The sequence below is a fragment of the Mirounga angustirostris genome, unplaced genomic scaffold (assembly GCF_029215605.1).
Source record: "Mirounga angustirostris isolate CCGP_5_RB_7025 unplaced genomic scaffold, mMirAng1.0.hap1 SCAF_14, whole genome shotgun sequence".
Taxonomy (NCBI): Eukaryota; Metazoa; Chordata; class Mammalia; order Carnivora; family Phocidae; genus Mirounga; species Mirounga angustirostris.
The window spans coordinates 48,834,654-48,850,641 of NW_026991722.1; the positions used below are offsets into that span (position 1 = coordinate 48,834,654).

A 15,988-nucleotide genomic window follows, 5' to 3' on the forward strand; every position below is an offset into this window, starting at 1 on the left:
GCACTGGAGTGCATTGCAGGGGAAGGAAAGAGAAGGGTCAATTGCCTCCCCTTTTCTTTACATTGGCCCAAGTAAAAGATTAAAGGTATTTGAAACAGAGGTCGCAGAGAGCAGTACCCGCAACCCAAAGTGGGACCAACGAAGAAGCATTTACAAGACAAACCACAGCTACGGGCGTGGGTGCCTTTATTAAAGAGACATCCCCGGGAAGGGCCAGAGGCCGCCGCCTAGGGGCGCCGCCGCTTCCCGGCGAGACGCCCACCCGCGGTGCGCGCACGCGAGGCCTCCCACCGCGCCTGCGCTGAGGGTGTACGCTGGCTTGTTTTTCCTCCGACACCCAGCCGACTCCCGGCGGGGGGTGAAAAACTGCGCGACACGCAGCGAGCGTGGCGGCCATCTTCCTCCTCTGGGCACGTCAGCTGAGCCTGTGACGGCTGAAGAGGAGCGTTGCGCAAGCGCGACCAAGACGGTCACAGGTAACTCCCATCTGACGGGCGAGGCGTCGCCGTCGTCGCCGGAAGTTTGGCGTATCTGCGCCGCGGGAGAGGCGGCAGACGAAGCTGTCTCCTGATACCCGGATGTGAGGCGATCCGCTGGCTCGCGTTGGACCCTCGGCCAGGAGTGAGGAAGGTAGGCTAGCTTTCTGACCGTCCTCGCCGCGTGCTGTCGCGCCTCCTGCGTCCTCACCTCCCTCTGCCAGCCTCTCCGGAGAGCTGGACGATTCCCGCCCCCCCCCCCCCTTCCTGTCCCACCTTCTGTGTCGTTTTGCATCGTACGCCTCTTCCTACTCCTCTGGTCCGGGCTCCTGGGGCCCCTGGGAGGGAGTGGGCGGCTCGAAGACACTGTCGCCTGAGGTAGGCAGTCAGCCTGCGCGTCTCGGCTGCCCAGTCGCCTCATCACCTGCCACTGCTGGGTAGGCAGAGGTAATAAGGGGCCATGACCGAGGACCGCGGGTCAGGCCAGGGCTCTCAAGGCGGCTGAGAGGGCATCCAGAACCCGGAGGTGGCGTGTAGCCATTGCGACTACTGGGGCGGTGTCGGCGCTGGCCCGCAGGTAGCCCCCGGCCTTGTCCCCGCCCCCGGCGTCTTTCCTTCCCCGCGTTTTCCCGGAGCCAGCCCCACCAGCCCTCGCGGAGTTGCGGTTCTTGCGGCTTGCTCCCCTGCCTTCGCCCCGGGCGCCGACCCGACGTGAACTTTGAGGCCTCTGCAGTCTGCGGGGTGTGATGTGGGGATCTTGGAGGGGAGCAGTGGCCCGGGTCCAAGGTCATGGAGTGATTCAGGTTGAACCTGAAAGTCTGGGCACAGGTAGGGCTGCTCTAGAGTAAAAATGGGTGCATTGAAGGCCATAGTGAAGTTTATAGGGATAGATACGAGCAGAAGGGAATTGGGCCCTAAACTGTTAATAAGATTATTTACAACGGGGGTTTGTTTTACTCAGGCAGAATGGGATAGCGAGTCCAAAAATGAGAGAACTCTCCCACCCCCACACTCCCAACCTCTCCCCATCCCCTAGCCCTCACCTCCCCACCCCCGCCTCTAAATGTTGAGTTCTGGAAACCCTGCTGCAGGTACTGTATTTTTCGGGGGTGGGGGGAGCGCAGCGGGGGAGAAGGAAGGAGTTAAATCGTTGTGCTTTGAGAAGTACTGTGAACCTTTAGGTAGTTGAAATGGGAATCTTTCAGCAGGAAGTAATTGGAGCACATAGTATTTAACTAGTATTATCACATGATATTTCAATAAATAATAAGCCTTCACAAAAACCAATAAAAGAGTGCTACTTGGTGGAATAGGAAGATGTGGACGGGTCTTGTTTTTCCTCTAATTTTTAAAAAGCTGGGTAACATGGATTTCAGTTTAAAACCTGGTTGCAGTGAACTCTGGTATATTCAGTGTATCTTTTTATTGGGTCCTTAGTTTCTGCTTTTCATAGGGCATCTACGACAATGGAACTATTTTTAATTTGAAGAACTTAAAAATTCTCATTATGGAATTAGATATGAGAGTAGGATGAAAAGTGCTTGAAAAGCATTAGTTTGGAAGCTGCAAATTTAGGCCTAGAGTATGTGAGGAAATGAGAAAACTCTAACAGACACTTAACCCTTTTAGGCAGAATGCAGTTTTATGCCCCTTAGGTTAGATATGTGACTTTGGAAGTACCCTTCTTAGAACAAAACTTGCCCTGGCTTATGGGCTTTTGTACACCTTAATCATCCTGGCTCAGGAAAATTTTCTATCATTTCCCATTGGCTAGTATAATTCTGTAATGAACAGTAATTTTTTTTTTAAGATTTTATTTATTTGACAGAGATAGCGAGAGCAGGAATATGAGTAGGGGGAGTGGGAGAGGGAGAAGCAGGCCTCCCGCGGAGCAGGGAGCCGGATGCGGGGCTCGATCCCAGCACCCTGGGATCATGACCTGAGCGGAAGGCGGATGCTTAACAACTCAGCCACCCAGGTGCCCCACAATAATTTTTTTTTTTAACATCAGACGCATACAAGGCTAGGCATGCTTCGAAAAGGAAGGAAAAAGGGCCCTAATTAATGAATGCCATTACCCCCCATTGCTGGATGGCCTTTTTTTAGCTTGGTAATTTATTACAGCACAGTCTGATTGTATTTATTATAATAATTAAGGTAACTAGCATTGCACAATTCAAAATAATGGTTATTTAATAGATAAATATTTTTCCATGACTTTTTGGGGCAGATTTATGTTAGTGTAGAGTTCTATGATTAACCTTTATTGGGAAGTCTAGGTGGTAGTTTGAAATCAACTCCGGTAAAATTGTTATCGTAGATTGTAATTCACTTCAGGACTGTGTTACCCCTTCAGCAGCTCAGATTTTTCTGTGCATCTTTTTCTTGGCACAGTGAAAGTTCTTTGGCTCTATTTCTGCATAAGTTCTATATTACAGCTGTATCATACTACTGTAGTTACTTTTGGCAGATGGATAATTCTGTTAACTTCACCATCCTTTTTTTTGAGGGGGCAATATCTTATGCTTAATTGCATTATAGTACATCTGAAGAAAGCAAGATTTATGTCCTCTGTTTTCTACAGCTTTAAACATTTGTGGCTGCATATGTGAGATTCACAGAGATGTAAATAAAAATGGGGTATTAAGTATTACTTTAAAGAAGTGGTTCTCAGGGGCGCCTGGGCGGCTCAGTTGTTAAGCATCTGCCTTCGGCTCAGGTCATGATCCCAGGGTCCTGGGATCGAGCCCTGCATGGGGCTCCCTGCTCAGTGGGAAGTCTGCTTCTCCCTCTCCCACTCCCCCGCTTGTGTTCCCTCTCTCGCTGTCGCTCTCTCTGTCAAATAAATAAAATCTTTAAACAAAAAAAGAAAAGAAGTGTTTCTCAGACTTTTTGGTTAGGATCCCTTTACACTCTTAAAAATGATGTAGGACTTAAGTAGCTTTTGTTTATATGGTTTATATCTATTGGTAATTATTGTATTCTAAGTTAATTTAAATATATTAATTCATTTAAAAATAGCTAACAAACTAATTACAGGTTACATAAATAATTTTTTTTTTTTAAGATTTTATTTATTTGACAGAAAGAGACATAGTGAGAGAGGGAACACAAGCAGAGGGACTGGGAGAGGGAGAGGCAGGCTTCCCGCTGAGCAGGGAGCCTGATGTGGGGCTCGATCCCAGGACCCTGGGATCATGACCTGAGCCGAAGGCAGACGCTTAATGACTGAGCAACCCAGGCGCCCCATAAATAATATTTTTTATTAAAAAACTATTTTCCAAAACAAAAAAAATTTAGTGAAAAAATGGCAACTGTTTTACAATTTTGTAAATCTCTTTAATATTTGGCCTGATAGAAGACAGCTGGATTTTCCTATCAGTTTTTGCATTCAGTCATATGTTGTTCTGGTTGGAGTGTATGAAGAAAATTCAGCTTCACACCAATATGTTGGGAGGGGTACTTTAATAATCTTTTCAGATAATTGTTTCAGATAATCAGATAATTCAGATATTCTTCTTTGATTCTACAACAAAAGTCAAGTGGTAATTTCTTAAAGGGTACTTTCAATGTGGAATCTGAAATGCCTCTATATACTTTTTGTACAGTGTTGTGTTAAAATTCATTGGTGTGTTTTGCACTTTGATCTTTTATTCAAGAATGATTTTGATCTAATGAACCCCCTGAAAGGATCTTTGGAATCCCCATAGTCCCCATATCACACCTTGAGAACTGTTGCTTTAATGTAAATAATTCAACAGTTTAGAATTAATGTAGTTATTGAAGCTGAAAGGGATAATGATAATATGGAAATGAAGTTGTTAAGTGAAAATTATTAGTGGTGGCGCCTGGGTGGCTCAGTCGTTAAGCGTCTACCTTCGGCTCAGGTCATGATCCCAGGGTCCTGGGATTGAGCCCCGCATCAGGCTCCCTGCTCCGCAGGAAGCCTGTTTCTCCCTCTCCTACTCCCCCTGCTTGTGTTCTCTCTCTCTCTCTCTCTCTCTCTCTCTCGCTGTGTCTCTCTCTGTCAAATAAATAAACAAAATCTTAAAAAAAAAAAATTATTAGTATACTTAACAGGTGCTTATGATGTGCCAGGAGCTCTTCTAAGGACTTTTTTTTTTAAATTTAATTTATTTATTTGAGAGAGAGAGAGCACAAGCAGAAGGAGGGGCAGAGGGAGAGGGAGAAGCAGACTTCCCCCTGAGCAGGGAACCTGACACGGGGCTGCATCCCAGGACCCTGGGATCATGACGTGAGCCAAAGACAGACGCTTAACTGACTGACCCATCCAGGTGCCACCTCTGAGGACTTTATATTAGGAAATGTTTCTTTTGTATCCTTTTTAGTGATGGTTAAGAGAAAGGCAAATATAATTTAACTTATTTTTTTTCCCTACAGATAGTACAGTCTTTCTGATGTATGTTATTTATAATGCAGATATAGTTCTATTTTATTTTATGTTTTTTAAGTAAGCTCCAGGTCCCAACATGGGCTTTGAAGTTAACCACCTGGAGATCAAGTGTTGCATGCTCTCTTGACTTAGCCAGCCAGGTGCTATCTATCTATTCATTTATTTTATTTTATTTTTTTACTTTTTAATCTTTTGCTTATTTATTATTTTTATTATTTTTTCAAGTAAGCTCTAGGTCCCAATGCAGGGCTTGAAAATCACCACCCTGAGGTCAAGAGTCACGATATAGTTCCATTTTAGAGGATATATACTACTTAAATAACTTTTCTGTAAGGTTTTTGAGGACAGGAATATGCCTAGCCCCAGCATCTGTCACTGGGTATATTTAAAATATATAGTCTTAGAATTTTTTAGCTCAGAAAATTCAGTTATTGAATAAAACAAATCATGGGAAATTTTAAGAAGATAATCCTGTTAACATGAAAATTTGGAATTTATTATTTATTTTAAAGATTTATTTATTTGTCAGAGAGAGGGAGAGCGTGCACGCACACGTGCGCACAAGCAGGGAGAACAGCAGGCAGAGGCACACACAACAGGGAGAAGCAGGCTCCCCGCTGAGCAAGGAGCCTGACTCCATCCCAGGACCCTGAGATCATGACCTGAGCTGAAGGCAGATACTTAACCAACTGAGCCACCCAGGCATCCCTTGAAATTTATTTTGTTAAATTAGTTCAACAGGTATTTGAAAGTTTATCACTAAGTGAAGTCACTAAGTGAGGCTTCTTTTCTTTTTTTTTAAAGATTTTATTTATTGAGAGAGCAAGATCAAGCACGAGCAGGGGAAGGGTCAGAGGGAAAGAGAGAGAGGGAGAAAGCAGAATTCTCGCCGAGCGTGGACCCCAATGCAGGACTCCATCCCAGGACCCTGAGATCATGACCTGAGCGGAAGTCAGATTCCTAACTAACTGAGCCACCCAGGCGTCCTAAGTGAGACTTTTTTCAAGAAAAAAAAATAGATAATTTTCAGAACACAAATTTAGGCTTATTTTAAAAGTTTAGTGCATATTAAAATCTTTGTTTTGGGGCGCCTGGGTGGCTCAGTTAGTTAAGCGACTGCCTTCGGCTCAGGTCATGATCCTGGAGTCCCGGGGATGGAGTCTCGCATCGGACTCCCTGCTCAGCAGGGAGTCTGCCTCTCCCTCTGATCCTCCCCCCTCTCATGCTCTCTCTCTCTGTCTCATTCTCTCTCTCAAATAAATAAATAAATAAAATCTTTAAAAAAAAATAAATAAAATCTTTGTTTCATATTCACTTTTTGGTAACTGCTTATGGAGCTATAACTTACCCTTAATAGAGTTCAGTAGTTCTTAGAATATTAACAGAATTATGCAGCCATTACCAATGTTTAACTTAAAAGATTTTATTTATTTGAGAGAGTGAATGAGAGCGAGCATGAGGGGGGTTGAGGAGAGGAAGAAGCAGACTCCCCACTGAGCAGGGAGCCTGGGATCATGACCTGAGCTGAAGGCAGACGCTTAACTGGCTGAGCCACCCAGGTGCCCCTCTAATGTCTAATTTTAGAATAATTTTTATCACCCCAAGAAGAAGCCCCATGCCTATATTAGTATGTCACTCCTCATTTCATTTTCTTCCTAGCCCCTTACTACCACCAGTTTATCTGTTGTTATAGATTTGTCTGTTCTGGACATTTCATATTAATTGAATCATACAACATGTGGCCTTTTGTGACCAGCTTCTTTTACTTAACATAATGTGTGTTTTTTTTTTTTAATTTTTTAATTAATTTATTTGACCGAAAGAGAGACAGTGAGAGAGGGAACACAAGTGGGGGAGTGGGAGAAGAAGAAGCAGGCCTCCTGCTGAGCAGGGAGCCTAATGCCGGGCTCCATCCCAGGACCCTGGGACCATGACCTGAGCCAAAGGCAGAAGCCCAATGACTGAGCCACCCAGGCGCCCCTAGCATAATGTTTTTAAGGTTAATTCATGTAGCTTGTATGAATACTTTATTCTTGTCTATGGCTAAATAACATTGGTAAGACGTGTATAACACATTTTGTTTATCTATTTATCAGTTGATGGACATTTAGATTGTGTCCACTTTTTGACTATTACGAATAATGCTGCTATGAACATTTGTGTACAGGTTATTATGTAGATGTATTCAGATTCACTTTCAAGCTTTCCCAATATATTCTACATAGATATAAACAGTATATTGTTTTTTTATTTCATAGCTGATAAGCATGTTCATTTTTGATGTGGAAGATATAAGTGTTGTATAAACATATAAGTAAAATGTAAAAGTATTCCTTTTTTCTTTGTGTACTCTTTCATCTCCATCTTTACCACTATTGATGCTTTAATGTATATGCTTTTAGTGTGTTTTTTCTGTGTTAGCACAGTTGTATATGACACATTCATTAATGTCTTTCTTGGAAAATCATATTTATGCAGGTTGTATACCTTTTATTTCTAATGATTATCAAAATTCTTTTTTTGTTTTTTAAAGATTTTATCTATTAGAGAGAGAGCATGAGCAGGGTGAGGGAGAGGAGCAGAGGGAGAGGGAGAAGCAGACCTCCTGCTGAGCAGGGAGTCTGACTTGAGGCTCAATCCCAGTACCCCAGATGATCATGACCTGAGCTGTAGGCAGTTAACCAACTGAGCCACCCAGATTATCAGAATTCTTTGTTGGCATTTTATTTTTGCTTTTTTGGGCATTTGGGCTGTTCTGGGTATTTTTGTAATGTAAATGCTGCTTTTTCATCATTGCTGTCATTATATAGTTTTGTTTTTTTTTTTTTACTCTATTTTCCTGATGTGGGTGGATGGTGGTGTAATAAATTGTGGAGGATGAACATAGTAGAATGACAGTTGAGTTTAAGGTGCCTTTAAGAAATCAGGATAGAGATGTCCAGTAGGCTGTTGGGTATTTGAATAGCACTAGGGATGGAGATTTTGTTGGGGATATGAGTTTGTATCTTAACAGCTTACAGGTAGTAATTGGAAGTATGTGTATAGAAGAAATTAGTGAGTGTCTTTTATAATGAGAGGACAAAACCTTGGGGAATGCTAATTTATAAGAGGTTGGTAGAGGAAGAGTTTTAAAAATTAAGAAAGTTGTCCATGGGCACCTGGGTGGCTCAGTCATTAAGCATCTGCCTTCAGCTCAGGTCATGATCCCGGGGTCCTGGGATCGAGCCCCGCATCGGGTTCCCTGCTCAGCGGGAAGCCTGCTTCTCCCTCTCCCACTCCCCCTCTTGTGTTCCCTCTTTCGCTGTGTCTCTCTCTGTCAAATAAATATAAAAAAAAAATCTTAAAAAAAATAAAAGTTGTCCATGTCTGGGTTTTTTTTTTTTCTTTGTAAGCTCTATGCCCTGTGTAGGGCTTGAACTCACACACAACCCCGAGATCAAGAGTTGCATGCTCTACTGATTGAGCCCCCCTCCTTTTTTAATGTAAACTCTAACCCCAACGTGGGGCTCAGACTTACAACCTCAACATCAAGAGTCACACGCTCTACCAACGGAGCCAGCCAGGCGCCACCATGTCTAGCTTTTTTAGAGTTTTAACTAATGTTGAATTTTAGTGAATCACTGTTACCAATTTATTGAGAAAATTAACAGCAGTTTTACAATTTGTTTTTCTATCAAGGAGACTAATTCCGAAAATAATTTTTTTAAAGATTTTTTTTAAATATTTTATTAATTTATTTGACAGAGAGAGACACAGCGAGAGAAGGAACACAAGCAGGGGAGTGGGAGAGGGAGAAGCAGGCTTCCCACGGAGCAGGGAGCCTGATGTGGGGCTCGATCCCAGGACCCCGGGATCATGACCTGAGCCGAAGGCAGACGCTGAACCGACTGAGCCACCCAGGCACCCTTTTTTTTAAAGATTTTATTTATCTATTTGACAGAGACACAGCAAGAGAGGGAACACAAGCAGGGGGAGTGGGAAAGGGAGAGGCAGGCTTCCTGGGGAGCAAGGAGCCTGACACGGGGCTCAATCCCAGGACCCTGGGATTGTGACCTGAGCTGAAGGCAGACGCTTAATGACTGAGCCACCCAGGCACCCCGCCCCCGAAAATAATTTTTACAATGGTAGTTCTGCTTTTCTTTTCAGGATAAGTATTACTTGATGATAGTGGGTATCTTGTTGCTAAAATTATTGATTGGGGCGTATAGTCTTTTTTTTAGTTTTCTTGTTTTTAAATTTTTGATCCTCAGTCATATATGCCACTTAAAATAAATTGGTGAGCGTGTTACCCGCATGTTTTGGAGCCATTTGTGTAATAGATTAAAGCTTTGAATGTTTGGAAAAATTTGTACCTTGCGTTATTGTGTGTGTTTTCTGTTGCATTCTCTGTTAGTGGTGTATTGATGCTTCAGTTGTGACATTTTGTATGTTTTTGGTTAGCAGTAATTAGTTTAAACTTTGTTACTTAAAATATTTTTTATTTTTATTTTTTTATTATTATTTTTTTATTTGAGAGAGAGAATGAGATAGAGAGAGAGCATGAGAGGGGGGAGGGTCAGAGGGAGAAGCAGACTCCCTGCCGAGCAGGGAGCCCGATGCGGGACTCGATCCCGGGACTCCAGGATCATGACCTGAGCCGAAGGCAGTTGCTTAACCAACTGAGCCACCCAGGCGCCCTTAAAATATTTTTTAATCTCTAAGTATTTTGGGGGTGTTTTAGAATGTGAGGAATACTTGGATTACCTTAAACCGTGGGTGAATGAATTGGCAGGATAAACAGAGAAATAAGAAAGAGAAGACTCTGCTTATAGAGCCAGATTTTGTGGAAGAAAAGAAAGGAATCACCAAACACTAGGCCTTACAGAAACTTGAACATTGTGCAGGACTCAGAAAATTGCTGAGAATAGTGCAGTTCCAGCCTTTGGCTTACCTAGCAGACACTACTGCTAGAGGAATTAAAACAAGGTAAGTCAAATGCTCAAATAAGGGTGATTTTTCCTCTCAGGGGTCATTTGTTATTGTCTGAAGAATATTTGATTTTTAGAATTGAGGGTGGAATTGAAAGGTGTACTGATTTGGATTCTAAAGTAAATCTTTTGGTGGAGTTAACTGCACTTTGAGATGGTTAGAAGTTCCCAGTGATGTTTGAAATATCAAGAACAGATTGGATAAAATAGTCCTAAGGTGGTTTTATTTTATGAAGTGTTTTTCTGGTGAGGGGGTTACATTGATGTGGTAGAGTAATTATTTTTATTTGACTGGCTGGTGACCTCTATTTTTTTTTTTTTTTAAAGATTTTATTTATTTATTTGAGAGAGAGAAAGCATGAGGTGGGGAGGGTCAGAGGGAGAAGCAGACTCCTCGCCGAGCAAGGAGCCCGATGCGGGACTCGATCCCGGGACTACAGGATCATGACCTGAGCCGAAGGCAGTCGCTTAACCAACTGAGCCACCCAGGCGCCCTAGAATTCTTAAAATTCAGTCATCTCTATATTTCTTTTATCAGTTTTACTTGGTAGTGGTAGACCATTTGGCTATGCTCATGTTCTGTTAAAAATGCCAATTTGTGGGGCACCTGGGTGGCTCAGTCGGTTAAGCAACTGCCTTCGGCTCAGGTCATGATCTCAGGGTCCTGGGACTGAGCCCTGCATCAGGCTCTCTGCTCGGCGGGAGGCCTGCTTCTCCCTCTCCCACTCCCCATTGTCTCTCTCTCTCTGTCAAATAAATAAATAAAATCTTTTTTTAAAGAAAGCCAATTTTCTTTAATTTAGGTTTTTTATACTCTTTTTGTATATGAAGTGTGTGGTGCACGTGCATGTGTATGTACACTACTTTTGGTATCAAAACAAATTTTTGTATTATTTTGGGTAACTTGTCTTTTACTGCATTCTGGAACAACAACAACAAAAATATCAGTTGTTTGAAAGCAGAGCTGTTCCCTTTGTCTGGAACACTTTTCAGCCTTAGGTGGGAATATGCTTAATGCATCCAAGAAATAATAACAAGGGAGCCAACCTAACTGGACCAGAGTTAGTAGGGACAAAACTAGGAAGTAGTAGTTAACATTGAGCCTTTGCTTTTACTCTGATTGAGATGAGAAGTCACTGAAGGGTTTTGAGCAGAGAAATAACAGAGCCTGATTTAAGTTTTAAAAGATCACTGTGGCTGTTGGGTGGAGAAGCTCAAGTGAGGAGGAAGTAGGGAAGGAGGAACAAGGCTGAAGACAGAGTTAGGAATTCAGAAGCTGTTGACAAAAATCCAGGTGAGGGGAGTAATGGTGACTTGGACCTGGGTAGTAATGGTGGAGATTTTAGGTGGTCAGATTTTGGATGTGTTTTGAAGGTAGACAGGATTTGTTGATGATCGAATTGATTAAATAAGTTCTAAGAGAAGAATTGGGGATGATTCCAAAGTTTAATTCTAGACACTTACGGATGAACTTGACATTTACTGAGATGAGGAAAATCCTTCGGAAGCTTTAGGTTTAGGAGGCAAGATTGGGAGTTCAGATGTTAAAGTTTCAGATGTTTAGTAGCCCAATAATAAACTCTCTCTCTGGGTAGTATTCCTACTAATTTAATTTTTTTGTACTTGAATTATATTCTTTTCTAGACTTAAAAAAATCTGTTCTGATTTTTTTTGACTTATTGAGTCAATTGGGGTAAATAATTTTCAGAACTTTAATTTTGGTGAGATTTTAGAATAGATTGTATGTATACTCTGAATTAAAAAAAATGGCTAAAAGCTTTGTATGTCAATAAAGCAGACCTATTGAATGCCAGGATACATTGACAGAAATGCAATAAGATTGGAGAATTTTCTCAAAATTTTCAAAGTAAATCTTGTGTGTTTTTATTTATTTATTTATTTATCTGACAGAGTTACAGCGAGAGAGGGAACACATGCGGGGGGAGTGGGAGAGGGAGAAGCAGGCTTCCTGCCGAGCAGGGAGCCCGATGCGGGGCTTGAACCCAGTACCCTGGGATCATGACCTGAGCCAAAGGCAGACGCTTAACGACTGAGCTACCCAGGCACCCTCTTGTGTGTTTTGAAAGCCAAACTGCACTAAAAGCCTTACAGTGACAAATAACATTCCACTCCTAATCTTTCCCCATCTCCTAGTACCTTTCTCCAGGAGCTACCACTTTTATTCTTCTAGCTGTTACTCTTAGTATCTAGCTCTATATTTTTGGTAGTATGCAGTAACTGCTGTATTTTGATTTGTGAGTTTCAGATGTTACTGATTTTCTGCCTCAACAGTTAAAAATTTAGCTCTCTTACTTTCTTCCCCATATCCCCTTAAGAGAGTTCCATTTCAGTTATTGGTTAAAACACTAGTGAGTGGTGTTATAACTATGTAAATATTGTTTACTGTGGAGCTAAGTGTTCTCCTGTAACTGTATTCCCCTCCCCTTCTTATCGCCTGGAGTTAGTAATTGCCTTGCTTTTTTTTTTTTTTTAAGTTTTTATTTATTTGAGAGAGGGCCTGAGCACCAGTAGGGGGAGGGGCAGAGGAAGAGGGAGAAGCTGAAGCAGACTCCCCGCTGAGCAGGGAGCCAGATGAGGGGCTGATGCCAGACTTGATCCCAGGAGACTGGGATCATAACCTGAACCAGAGACAGACACTCAACCGACTGAGCCACCCAGACGTCCCTGCCTTGCTTTTCTTTTGCCTAATTTTTTAAGATGCTAGGGCAATTTTTCTCCCAAATGTCATAGGCCTGGCAGTAGTATTTTTCATTCTCAAAACGAAGGCCAGTCGCTTTTCTGTGTGCATGCCCACTAGCCTCAAGGTTCATTTTGGGATTCTTCAGCTGTCTATTTCATTACAGATTGGTTGCTCTTTTGGCCCGTTCTCCAAAGTGTTTGTGCAATTGATACTGCCACCAGCAGCACTCTACCAACATTTTGTCTTTTCTTTTCTTTCTTTTTCTTTTTTTTTTAAATTTTTTTAAAAGATTTTATTTATTTATTTGAGAGAGAGAGAGAGAGAATGAGAGAGAGAACATGAGAGGGGGGAGGGTCAGAGGGAGAAGCAGACTCCCTGCCGAGCAGGGAGCCCGATGTGGGGGTCGATCCTGGGACTCCAGGATCATGACCTGAGCCGAAGGCAGTCGTTTAACCAACTGAGCCACCCAGGCGCCCAACATTTTGTCTTTTCTAACTTTAAAATTTTAGCTGTTGTGGTGGTTGTCCATTGCCCTATTGGATTTCTTTCTCCTCCTTTTTGTGATGAACTTGAACAAGTTTCTTGTTTTTTTTTCTTCAGTTGGCCATTTCATTAATTTGTAGGATTTTAAAAAATATAATCTTTGCCCCCCACCAACTAGTTCTCTCTCTCGCTCACTCTTTCTCAAATAAATAAATTTTTTAAAATAAATAAATAAATAAAATATACAATTCTCAAGTTGACATATGTAGTCCCCTAATTAACAAATATAAGGGAAAATGGAGAAATCCAAAATCATAACTGATTTTGTAAGTTCTGTTTCACCTTCACATTTTCTGTCTATAATCAAGCTGTTTGGCATTGACTTTAGTACAGATATGAAATAGGGATTCATTTTTACTTTTTTCTCCACTATTTGTTCCTGCACTGTTTCTTTTAAAAATCTATTTTCCCAGCTTTTTACTATTTATCATAAACCAGTTGACCACACATACATGAGTCTGATTCTGGGCATTCTGCTTTGCGTCATTGGTCTGTTCCATTGTTCTATTTGTCTATCCTTGAATCAGTATAACACATTACTATGGCTTTATTGATTTTATTAATTGCTGACGTCTGGTATGGCAGTTCACCTATCTTGTGGTTTTTTTAGGGTATGATTTTTTATGCTATGTAGAATAGATTTTCTTAATTTCAGACGTGGGCATTTTCTATTTAGAGTTTTGGGGTTATTCATTTCTATAAATTGCATTGTGATCAGAAAACATACTGTATGGTATCATATCTTGGATGTTTGTGGAGATTCACTTTAGGTCCTGTATTTGGGGTCGTTTTTGTAAGTGTTTAATGTGTGCTTGAAAAGAATGTGTTTTGCAGTTGTTGGGAAAATACTGTATGTGTATCCATTAAGTCAAGTTTAAAATTGTTTTGTTTAGATATTCTGTATAATTAGTGGGGGTGGTTTTGGTTTTTTGTCTGCTTGTTACATCAGTTGCTGAGAAGAGTGTGTCCAAGTGTCTCAGTTATGATTTTGGATTTCTCCATTTTTCCTTATATTTGTCAATTAGGGAACTACATATGTCAAGTTGAGAATTGTATATTTTATTTATTTATTTATTTATTTAAAAAGATTTTATTTATTTGAGAAAGAGTGAGCGAGAGAGAGAGAACTAGTCGGTGGGGGAAGAGGCAGAGTGAGAGGGAGAAGCAGATCTCCTGCTGAGTAGGGAGCCTGACCCCAGGACCCTGGGATCATGACCTGAGCCGAAGGCAGATGCTTAACCAACTGAGCCACCCAGGCACCCCAAGAACTATATATTTTTAGTTTATGTCCTTAGATGGGTGCAGTTTGAAATTGTTAGAGCTTCCTGTTAAATTGAAGCCTTATCATTATGTTCCTCTTTAATATTGGCTTTTCTCTTAAAGTTGCTTTGGTATTAATGTAGATATACAGACCTTCCTTTGGTTAATATTTGTATTCTCTATTTGTCCTTTACGCCTCTCTTCATTTTTATGCTCTAAGTACATCTCATAATCTCGATTTATCTGGAGGATTTTATCCATGGGCATGTAATGTGATTTCTGATATATTTGGGGTTATATCTGTTTTTATTTCATGCTATTTGTTGTATGTTTTTCTCTTTTTGTCATTAAAATCTTACCAGTTTTGGGGGTAATGTCAATTCAGTCATATTTTTCACCTGCAACTTAAAATATTAGCTACCACATTCGCCTTTCATATATGGTAGAGAAGGAGGAGGGGGAAAAGAAACAACATAAAACAGCTGCTGTGGGCCTCTCTTCTTCAAGTGGTCATGAAGCCTAAATTAATAATAATAGGTACCAGTTGAGTCACTGTGTTGTACATCTGAAATTAATATAACATTGTATGTTAACTATACTTTAATAACAAAAATTTTAAAAATACAAATAAAAAAACAGTAGTGGTTACCTTGTCATTTACCTGTTTGATTTTGGTTTCTGCCAACACTGGACTGGATGAGTTGTTCTCAGTTTGGTTGGGGATATACATTCTGTGGGATCTGAGGTCTTTGTAGTCCTAACTTTGTTGTCCTTTGACCAGGGTATTAGATAAGCGTTCTAAGAGGTGCCCCAGTGATTCTCCTGGGTTCCAGAAGTAGTCCTCTTTGCTCTCCATGTATCAGTCACACATGACTGCCTTCTTTGCCTTTTAATGTATTGGTATGATGACCTCCAAGTGAACAGGGCTCAGTCTCAGCATCCAATTTTCAGAATTATGATGGTGTTTGCAGACTTGACCCAAGAGTATTAATTAGGGTATAGCTGAGCCGTGTGAGTAGAGTAGATTCAATCTTGCAATCCTCCCTCAACCATTTGGACTTTCTCAGTATACCTGGGAATGTGGGCATTTCTGCCTCGTTGACTAGGCTGCTATTGAGGCTAAGCTTCCCTTAATTAATCTGACAGACTATTTAGTACAGCTTCCATGTGCTCAAGAGCAGGAGTTGATAAACTACTTTGTCACTTAGGCCAACTTTGGCTCCACTCCCACATCCCCCAAAATGGTTTAACATATTTTTAAGGGTTGTAAAAAAAGTAAACAAAACAATCTCAGTTTGGACTAGCCACATTTCAAGTGCTTAGTAGCTACACATTGCTAATTGGTAATCATTGGACAGTCCAGCTCTAGATTACTCTTTCTCAAACTGTGCTCTTCAGAATAGCTTTAGAGACCACTGTCCTAGTGGGCAGATGTTGACTAAGGTGTGTGAGCTTGGTGGGTAGTGAGTAGCACAGCAACTTTTCGTCCTCCCTTCTGCTTGTTCCTATACCCATTTCTTCTAAACATGATTTTATATTTTTTAGATAAATTTCCAAGACTAAAATATTTAGAAAATTACTGCCCATCAGTGGGCTTAGTGTTGAACTTTCCCTATAGATTTTGAGG

General features: G+C 41.3%; 1 protein-coding gene across 4 annotated transcripts in view; it reads left to right on the plus strand.

Annotated features, from left to right (window-relative positions):
- Positions 1 to 328: 328 nt before the first annotated feature.
- ESCO1 (establishment of sister chromatid cohesion N-acetyltransferase 1) overlaps positions 329 to 15,988 on the plus strand; it is an 80,870-nt gene continuing 65,210 nt past the window's right edge. For all 4 annotated transcript variants that reach the window (XM_045886949.3, XM_064577853.1, XM_045886950.3 and 1 more), the window contains exon 1: positions 329 to 630. The gene's annotated coding sequence lies outside the window, so the exon portion shown is untranslated. The remainder of the gene's footprint in view (positions 631 to 15,988) is intronic.